At 42.8% G+C, this 10,649-nt stretch overlaps 1 long non-coding RNA gene across 1 annotated transcript; it reads right to left on the reverse strand.

The window, feature by feature from the left end:
- Positions 1–5,008: 5,008 nt before the first annotated feature.
- On the reverse strand, positions 5,009–9,971 carry LOC308484966. Its single transcript, XR_013990244.1, has 3 exons — positions 9,860–9,971; positions 8,450–8,550; positions 5,009–5,214 (listed from the first exon to the last, which is right to left on the reverse strand). It is a non-coding gene; the product is annotated as an uncharacterized lncRNA (long non-coding RNA).
- Between the last annotated feature and the right edge of the window lie 678 nt (positions 9,972–10,649).

A 10,649-nucleotide genomic window follows, 5' to 3' on the forward strand; every position in this document is an offset into this window, starting at 1 on the left:
CTGACTTCTAACTGCTTCAGACAACTGTGCTTGAGATGGTATCATATGGAATATAGCTATAGCTTTAACTACAAGATTATACAGACATACACACACTCACATCATCTGAAGAGTCTCTTGGGGCATTGTTTTCTGAAGAAGAAACCAGGGATGTGGGGTAAAATGTACTCTTGAGATAAGTAGTTGGTTTTCCCTTGGATTGCGTTCCTTAAATGCTCTTGTTGTTAACAGAATAGAGCCTTCACGGGGATACCATGGTAACATTAGTTAATTTGAACTTTAGAGACGAATTACAGTCACCCTGAGCTCAGGATGGGGTAGCAGGCTGCAAAGGTTCCTACTGCACTCATTATTTGCCAATGGCGACCGTGTCCCCCAGGGAGCAAAGAACTCACATTAAGGGCCAGGTATGGGTGTCAGACTGCGGGTGGCTCCCTTACAGACAGGAAAAGTCCATCAGAATGTGTTGCAGCCTTGATTCTTTTCTTTAAAAAAAACAACAACTTTTTTATTCAGTTTTAATTTCATTGTACAGTGGTACCTCGGGTTAAGTACTTAATTCGTTCCGGAGGTCCGTTCTTAACCTGAAACTGTTCTTAACCTGAAGCACCACTTTAGCTAATGGGGCCTCCCTCTGCTGCCACGCTGCTGGAGCCCGATTTCTGTTCTTATCCTGAAGCAAAGTTCTTAACCTGAAGCACTATTTCTGGGTTAGTGGAGTGTGTAACCTGAAGCGTATGTAACCTGAAGCATATGTAACCTGAGGTACCACTGTACTATCACTTATTTGAATGGAGCTTATACATGAGAACATTGCAGTCAATTCTATTGTACAGATTGTGCATTGAAAATAAAGGTATTATTATTTATATTCTACATTTGAATTCAAACATTAACCATAATCATTCCCCGAATCCTTAGACTTCCCACCACACCTCCATAGTTTCCATTATCAAACTTTTCATGCTGCATCACATAATTTCTCTATTTTTCTTTTTACCTTAGTTTTTAATACATTTCAAGCGTTACTCAAGTCCTGCCAAAGTTTTTTGTTGTTTACGGTGTTCTCTTAAGTAAATTATTAAAAAAATTATCTATGCCTTCTTAAAGTTTCTATCTTCCTGGTTTCTGATTTTCCTGGTCATTTTCGTCATTTCGACGTAGTCCATCATCTTCATCAGCCATGCATCTCTGGTTAGGACTTTATCTTCTTTCCATCTCTGGGAGAGTAGTATTCATGCTGCTGTCATCGCATACCTAAATAATCATTTCTGCTCCTTTGGTATCTCTGCATCTAAAATTCATAGTATAAAAGCTTCTGTTTTTTAAACAAACGTTATTTCAAACATTTTTTTCAACTCATTGTATATCGTTTCCCAGAATGTTTTTGTTATCTTGCACTTCCACCACGTGGTAGAACGTGCCTTCTTTTCCCTTATACTTCCAACATACATTTGAAGCAGTTCTATATATCTTTGCTAATTTTGCAGGTGTTAAGTACCAACGATACATTATTTTCATATAGTTCTCCTTCGATGCACAGCATGCTGTAAATTCTAAATCCTCCCTCCATAACTTCTCCCAAGATGAAAATTTGATTCTGCTTGGAAGAATTTGAGCAAGGCCATTTGACTGCTGTGCACTCCTGCTCAAAATCTCACAACACCTCCAGAGCACCCCCAGCCCAAAGAAAGAGACTAGTTCCTGACCACAGCCTAAGGTTACAGTTTACCAAGCAATCCTTCCTTCTGTTATGCAGTCCTCCTAAAAGTCTCCGGGACTGAAGTCAGAGGATGAACTTCTCTATACCGAGAAACCAAAGCAATCCAGACTTGTGAGGATAATTGCATTTAAAATTATATGTACTTAGATAATTTATTTAAATAGAAACACTTAGTTCACCAATTTATGAACTAGACCATTAAGACTGTCACTTCTGTTTTAATTTTAGAAAATTGTTTTATAAGATGTATGGTAGCAAAAAGATTCCTAAGAAGATAATTATTATAAAAATATCTGTTTAGGATAATTATGTTAGGCGAACAGTGTGTGCAGATAATGATGAATGGGGAAGGTGTGTGTGTGTGTGTGTGTGTGTGTGTGTGTGTGTACACACACAGAGAGAGAGATGCTGCAATTTGCAGATGGAACTATATACTACATTGCATGTGTATATACTGAAAGCCTGACAGGTGCTTTCTTTAGGGAGGGGAAAAAAGGAGAGGAAGAGCTGAGCAGCTGCCACAGGTACATAAACTTGTTACAACTTTCCCCTCCTGCAACCACTCCAGTCTAAAGCCTCAAACATCCAGTCACTTCCTCCTATTCCTGTTCCAAACGTGTATTTGGAAATGTGAGAGCACGGAATCACCCTAGAACAAAGAAAAGATTAGCGGAAACCATGTGAAACATTCCCCATCCGACGGTTCCTCAGCTCTGATTTGCCCCCTCCTGAAGTTGCTTGTTGCTATATTTACTGCGCCAAAAAAAATCCTAAATTGAAATCAAACCCCTGGCATAGTCTTCTTCTTCTTTTGTGATCACTCGTAGCCAAGTAAGATAGTCTTCCATAAACATGGTTTTAACAGTGAGTCCGTAAGTGACTGTGGAGGCCAATTCTGGATCCACACGCCCTTCCACAGTGAGGACATAGGTTTCTGGGCGGGAGTTGATCATGGTGAGGGTTTGCCAAGTGTGCTTTCCTCAGCACATTTCTCCCTTTCGTCCTGAATTTGAGCGTCTTCAAAGCCCATGACACCTTTGGTAAAGGCTGTTCTTCAATTGGAGTGCTCACAGGCCAGTGTTTCCCAGTTGCCGGTGTTTATACTACTTTTTTAAAACTTGCTTTGAGAGAGTCTTTAAACCTCTTTTGTTGACCACCAGCATTACGCTTTCCATTTTTAAGTTTGGAATAGAGTAGTTGCTTTGGAAGACGATCATCAGACATCCACACAACATGACCAGTCCAACAAAGTTGATGTTGAAGAATCATTGCTTCAACACTGTACACTGGCATTAGTTGCTTCTTCTGCCATTCACTGCTTCACTGGTATTAGTTTGCCTGTCTTCCCAAGTGATGTGTAAAAATTTTCGGGAGACATTGTTGATGGAATCTTTCGAGGAGTTGGAGATGGCGTTTATAAGTGGTCCATGTTTCACAAGCATACAGTAAGATTGGTAGTACAATAGCTTTGTAAACATGCATTTTGGTTCCTTATTACAGAATATGAGGTGGGGCAGATAATACACTATTAAGGAACCAATGGCTGCCTTCTCACTTGCAGATTGAAAGAACTGTGTCTGGATGTGAGGTGGCAGCTTGCATATTGCTTGCCAGTTCATTTCTAGACCCAATTAAAGGCGTTCACTTGTTGTAGTTGTTTAGTTGTGTAATGGGTTTAGGGGTTGCTCGTGCGTAAGTTGCAGCCACTCCTGGCTAGGTTACCTGGTTGAAACCTTTCTGACTGGACAGCCTTTAGCTTCGTGGCTGTCTCAGTCGCTGGCAGAATCCGTCAGTGGGCGTTTCTTGAACTTCTTCCAGCACAAAAGTTCTTTGACGCCTAGTCTCCGCCTAGTCTCCCTGCGTGGAAGCCTTCTGCGCAGCGAGGGTGTGGGCAGCGGAGGACCCGTACTCTCTCCGCTGGTCTCCGGCGAGGAGTCTTGGAGCCTCCTCTCCGATTCCCCCATCTGCCCCCCTTCTCCACTGGTGTTACGCTGATTTCCTTCCCCAGTGGACGGGCTGCCTCTCTCCCTACTGGGACCCTCTCCGGCATCCCTCTGCAGCCTTCCCTCCACCTCTAGCTCCGATGGCAGTTCCCTGACAAGTTGTTTAGAATTATCTCTTGTACAAGCCATAACACAATATGTTGTTATTGTTGTTTAGTCATTTAGTCGTGTCCAACTCTTCGTGACCCCATGGACCAGAGCACGCCAGGCACTCCTGTCTTCCACTGCCTCCCGCAGTTTGGTCAAACTCATGCTGGTAGCTTTGAGAACACTATCCAACCATCTCGTCCTCTGTCGTCCCCTTCTCCTTGTGCCCTCCATCTTTCTCAACATCAGGGTCTTTTCCAGGGAGTCTTCTCTTCTCATGAGGTGGCCAAAATATTGGAGTCTCAGCTTCAGGATCTGTCCTTCCAGTGAGCACTCAGGGCTGATTTCCTTAAGAATGGATAGGTTTGATCTTCCTGCAGTCCATGGGACTCTCAAGAGTCTCCTCCAGCACTATAATTCAAAAGCATCAATTCTTCGGCGATCAGCCTTCTTTATGGTCCAGCTCTCACTTCCATACATCACTACTGGGAAAACCATAACTTTAATTTTCCGGCCTTTGTTGGCAAGGTGATGTCTCTGCTTTTTAAGATGCTGTCTAGGTTTGTCATTGCTTTTCTCCCAAGAAGAGGGCGTCTTTTAATTTTGTGGCTGCTGTCACCATCTGCAGTGATCATGGAGCCCAAGAAAGTAAAATCTCTCACTGCCTCCATTTCTTCCCCTTCTATTTGCCAGGAGGTACACTAGTGCTTAAAAACCTAAATATCTGAGAGATCACCTCCTTCCCTACATATGCTTTTTAGTTTCCCTGGTTCTGATTTTTTTGTTCCAACATCCTCAAACATTTTGGGAAGTGGTATTCTCTGTAGAAGCCCCTACGTTGTGGCATTCCCTTGCTAAGGAGCCTACTGTACAGCTTTAGACAAATGCTAGAAACATACCTCTTTACCACAATCCCAAGTGAAGGAAGATGGGGCAAGCTGGATGTCATATTTTTCTGCAAATGAAAGCACCAAACTTCCCTTGAACTGCAGAGCCCCATCGTTTGTTGGCCAATAAGCCTTAGGGAAAATGAGACATGGAGGTCCTAATCCCATCAAATAAAGTTTAAGTGCATAGATTCTTGTACTCTTTGTAAAATGTGGATTGCATAGTGCTGTACATCAGGCTGCAATGATATGGCCCACAGCAATCACAAAAACCCTTCCAAATAAGAGAGGAGAAAACAACAGCAAGAGCCAAAACAATAATATAATTTTATTTTCTAGAAAAGATTCTTGAAATGTTGATGACAGGATAACACAGTTGAAATGTTCTTCTCTGGGTTATTACTGTTTCCAGCTCAGGAAAAAAAAAATCCTATAGATATATTCCAGGGTGGGTAATGCAATAAAGATTTGCTTGTCAGAAAATGATTTCGGTTATATTGCAGCTTTCCTATATCTAAAAGGTAGAGGAAAGGGGAAAATATTGATTCCTATTTTCAGAGCTTACAGGAGCAATATGTACAGGATCTAATCTTCATATTGGTATTTGCTTTTTAGTACATTGCAAATAGATTTTCCTTAACTAAACTCTCTCACTCAGACACCCGCTTTTTAAAAAACAAAACAAAACTTGTTACAAATCTTCCTCCAGGTGAAATTATTTCCACAAACAATGATATTTAATTGTCTGTCAGTTTGCTTGTAAACATCACTACAGAGTCTGCTTGGGAACGGTATGCTTTTAAGAAATATTTGATATATTATTTTTTGGCAGCATTATCTGCTAGAAGTCTACAAAAATAGTAAGTCAGAACACTTTAGCAGCTGATTGCCTTACAAAAGCAGCATTTAAAAAAAAATTTTATTTTTTTTTGCCTGCATTTTCAAGATCAGACACAGGGCTTCCAAAAGGGTAAAAATGTTTGCTAATTCTTACATTTATCCTCTTGACATTTCTCACAGCTCCATTTAAGAGACAAGAGAAGACTGAATTGGATATTAAAAGCATTTGTTACTATTTCCCAAATTTAGCCTATAGGGAGCCAAATGTTTCAGAAATGGTGGCAGATGGGAATTCAGTCATGGTACCATCAGACTTGCCCTTTCTTTGCTGAAGATAGCTACCAAGTTAGAGGGAAAACTTTTCTCAGATGATACTATTAGGCTTTAATTATAACTTTCCTCATATGTGTGAGGAATCCATAGCAGTAACAGATTGTCTGAGAAATTAAAAGCACATAAACATCTTGGGGAAAGGCACCGGAAATAAACTGATAGGAGAAACTGTTTCAGTTCAGCAAAGTTCATGATTCTGAAGATAGGTACGCACTACCCAAATTTAGAGTGGAAAGGCCCATGACATCAGTAGCTGGCACTGCGTGCCAGGCCAAAGCAAAAAGCCTGATCAATCAGGAGGGATCATCATATTGCCTTGCAATCACAGGGTTTGCTTGCTGTGATGACTTGGAATATTAGAACAGATTTTGTTAAGCTTGGTAATATAAACCGTGCCAGAGACTCAAGCCTCTTAGATAATTATCATATGATTGTAATGCTATGCGTACTTTCTTGAGAGTAAGTACTATTGAACTCTGTGGAACATGCTTTTACATAAGAATATTTTATGATCAGCTGCAGGATTCTACTCCTAACCTAAGTGAGTGTAAACCCCAGTGAAGATGGACTGGTGAGGGAAAGAATAGAACATCATAGAAGAGAAATGTCCCTTTAATAAGTAGTTCAGGGGAACATATGGGATGCGGAACATAGGGACACGGGTGGCACTGTGGGTTAAACCACAGAGCCTAGGACTTGCCGATCAGAAGGTCGGTGGTTCGAATCCCTGCGATGGGGTGAGCTCCTGTTGCTCGGTCCCTGCTCCTGCCAACCTAGCAGTTCGAAAGCACGTCAAAGTGCAAGTAGATAAATAGGTACCGCTCTGGCGGGAAGATAAACAGCATTTCCGTGTGCTGCTCTGGTTCACCAGAAGCGACTTAGTCATGCTGGCCACATGACCTGGAAGCTGTATGCTGGCTCCCTCGGCCAATAAAGTGAGATGAGCGCCGCAACCCCAGAGTCGGCCACGATTGGACCTAATGGTCAGGGGTCCCTTTTCCCTTTACCTAGCACATATGCAAAAGATTTCCTTAGTATGCAGAAGAACACAACTTGGTGAATAAAACAAAAATGACATTGATATATATAAAGACATCCTGTTTGACAGGAAACAGAATGTTGATAACAGTTGGTCCCACACAGGAGGCAGTGGGGAGCAGGGCCTAAGCAAACAAGAAGACATGGCCTTCTTTGTGCATTAATTGTGTGAAGAAGGCTTCACACAAGTAACGACAAATTGGGATTTGGGGTTGGCCCTACCTCCAGCCCACATCATGCTGTTTTCCCCTCCTCATTGTTGAAAGTAGGCGTCTGACAGTCAGGATTCCAGATTGCATGGAAAACTTTCATGTGTAGGCTTCCATGCTGAAGAAATCCATCCTCAATGTGTGGAATCGCTGTCCGAATTACATTTTCCACTAGTTTTTAGAACATCTGGAGGGCAGAAGGTTCCAAATCCCTTTACCAAATCTGAACAGACAGCCATGTTGTAGGAGTTCACATTTGGCTGGGAAAGAATGTTCTCCCCTTGTCCTACCTTTTGTGAACAAGGTGGCCTATAAATAAATTTAAATAACAAAGTAGAGCTATAAACTGCAACATCAAGGTTGGAACTCAGATGTTAAGTTAGAACAGATGTTAAGACTGCTAGAACAGCTTGTGGCAGGCACTGAGGCATAAGATGAATTCTGCTATGGTGGTGCTGGCCAGAAGCAGAACCCAAATGGCACCTCTCATCTGCTAAAGTTGACACTTTAAAGAGTCTTGCTGAAACATTTAAAGGTAAAGGGACCCCTGACCTAGTCATGACCGACTCTGGGGTTGTGGTGCTTATCTCGCTTTATTGGCCGAGAGAACCGGCGTACAGCTTCTGGGTCATGTGGCCAGCATGACTAAGCCGCTTCTGGCGAACCAGAGCAGCGCATGGAAACGCCGTTTACCTTCCCGCTGGAGTGGTACCTATTTATCTACTTGCACTTTAACGTGCTTTCGAACTGCTAGGTTGGCAGGAGCAGGGACTGAGAGATGGGAGCTCACACTGTTGTGGGGATTCGAACCACCGACCATCTGATCAGCAAGTCCTAGGCTCTGTGGTTTAATCCACAGCGCCACCCGCATCTCGCTGAAACATTTAGACATCTCTTAATTCTGCAAAATGGGAAGGCTGATGGTGTGGATGTAAAATGTGAGGTAAAAAGGGTAAAGGGACCCCTGACCATTAGGTCCAGTCGTGGCCGACTCCGGGGTTGCGGTGCTCATCTCGTTTTATAAGCAGAGGGAGCCGGCATACAGCTTCCGGGTCATGTGGCCACCATGACTAAGCCGCTTCTGGAGAACCAGAGCAGCGCACGGAAACGCCGTTTACCTTCCCGCCGGAGCGGTACCTATTTAGCTACTTGCACTTTGACGTGCTTTCAAACTGCTAGGTGGGCAGGAGCAGGGACCGAGCAACAGGAGCTCACACCATCGCAGGGATTCGAACCACCGACCTTCTGATTGGCAAGTCCTAGGCTCTGTGGTTTAACCCACAGCGCCACCCGTGTCCCTTAAAATGTGAGGTAGTGGATGCTAAATACCTGGTCCCTGGGGGTGAAAGGATGTGTCCATTTCTGTTGTCTCAGTTTCTCCTTTTTCCATTCTTAAATTTCATTCTTCATATTTTGCGGGAATTTGCTATCTTGTTTTTTTAAAAAAATAAAAATAAAATGTAAATAAATAAATCATCACGAAAATATATAAGCATTTTAGTGCAAATATATCCTCATAAATACACCTAATATGCAGTTTTGACTAATGTACACATTTTTGCAAGCAATTTCCCCTATTATTATCAAGTTTTGGATGCTATTTTCATTAAAAAATATTCACTTTCATGCACACTTCCCCCTAATGTGTGCATTTTTGTAAACACTGTATGGTTGGAAAAAGGCATCGCAAAATTCGGCTAAGTGAAAATTCTGAAGAATACCTGTATTTCAGGTCACACATTGTTTCAGAAAACGTGACTACAATAGATTCAGCTTTAAATCCTCACTGAACTGAATTTCTCCTCTACCGTGACCAGTCCTTATCTGAAAATATTTTCATTTACCTCTATGTCCTTTCGTTGGATCTTCTCTCTCTCTGTGTGTGTGTGATGGCCTGGGAATCAGATTCAGAGGCTGAACCTGAGGAATCCCAGCCTGCACAGGAGTCCCTGCCTCCAGGACCAGCTGAGCCGGGGTTGGGGCTTGAACCTGAAGGGCCCTCACCTGTGCCGGATCCTCAGGAGCAGACACCAGCTGAATCTGCTCTGGCTCCGGAGGTGATCAAGGACCCATTGCCTTCAGGTGCTCCACTCTCAGCCCCGTCAGGGGAAGCTGAGGTTGCCTCTGGGTCCAGTAACCCTCCAGCCTCTCCTGAGCTGCAGAGGCTCAGGGCAGAGAGGCAGAGGGAACTAAGTTCCCACAGGAGGAGTGCTCGCCTCCAGGCCAGGAGAGGCGAGTCACCTGTGGACCGGCACCACCCTCTGCCTCGGGGCAGATAAAAACCAGCCAGCCCCAGTCCCAAGTTACGGGAGCAATATTGTTGGTAGCCTGTTCCTCCTGGCACCCTGTCCTGCTCTTCTGCCAGAGTTCCTGACCACACCTGACTCCTTGCCTTGGACCCTGCTTCAGCCTTGACGGACAGACTCCATACCACACCCTTGACCTTGGACTGGACTTGGACCATGCTGCATGGTAACCCCCCAGGACCAGCTCTCTCTCTCTCTCTCTCTCTCTCTCTCTCTCTCTGGCAGTGTGGCAGTGGAGAGATTTTGTAGCTGTTTTAGACTGGTATGGGGAACCCATGGCCCTCCAGATTTTGGACTCCCAACTCCAAGCAGCCCATGTCAGAATGACTAATAGTCAGGGGAGATGGGAGCTGTAATCCAACAACATTTGGAGGGCCACAAGTTCCTTATCCGTGCTGTAAACATTACAGAATCCCCATATAGATATACCAACCCGCTGTGGTCATCGGATGAATTGATTATGCTGCGTCCTACAGATATTCATCTAATGAGCACTTGGAGATGGGCTTTCTCTGTGGTGGCACCCACCTTGAGGAATACTCTCTCTGTGAAATCCAACGGAACAGCCAGTCCTGATATTTTGTCAGTTAGTCAAGATTCCAAGATTGTGGAATGAAAGGATAAAATTTACAGCCTGTAATGCTTTGAAAGAGAATATGATGAAAATGATGTATAGATGGTATATTACACTAGTGAAATTAGCTAAAATGTATAAGACAAACAATAAATGTTGGAAATGTAAAGAAAAAGAAGGAAAATTTTATCATATGTGGTGGGAATGTAAATAAAATAAAGAACTTCTGGGAAATGATATATAATGAGATGAAAAAGATGTTGAAATATACATTTTTTTAAAAACCAGAAGCATTTTTACTTGGTATTATAGGTCAGGACATTAATAGGCAAGATGTTAAATTGTTTTTATATGCAACAACTGCAGCAAGAGTATTGTTGGCCCAGAAATGGAAACAAGAAGAAATTACGACGAAAGAAGAATGGCAGACGAAATTAATGGACTATGCAGAATTGGACAAAATGACAGGAAGGATTCGAAACCTGAGGGACCAGAGATTTACAGAAGATTGGAAGAAGTATATGAATTATTTGAAGAGCAACTGTAATCAACAAATTACGCTAGGAGGACTACAAGAAGTTTTGTAAGGAGAAATATACGAAGTGTTACAAAGATAGAGATATTGGATATGAGTTTGAAATGTAATAGG

Source organism: Podarcis pityusensis, assembly GCF_964106645.2.
Source record: "Podarcis pityusensis genome assembly, chromosome: 9".
Lineage (NCBI taxonomy): Eukaryota > Metazoa > Chordata > Lepidosauria > Squamata > Lacertidae > Podarcis > Podarcis pityusensis.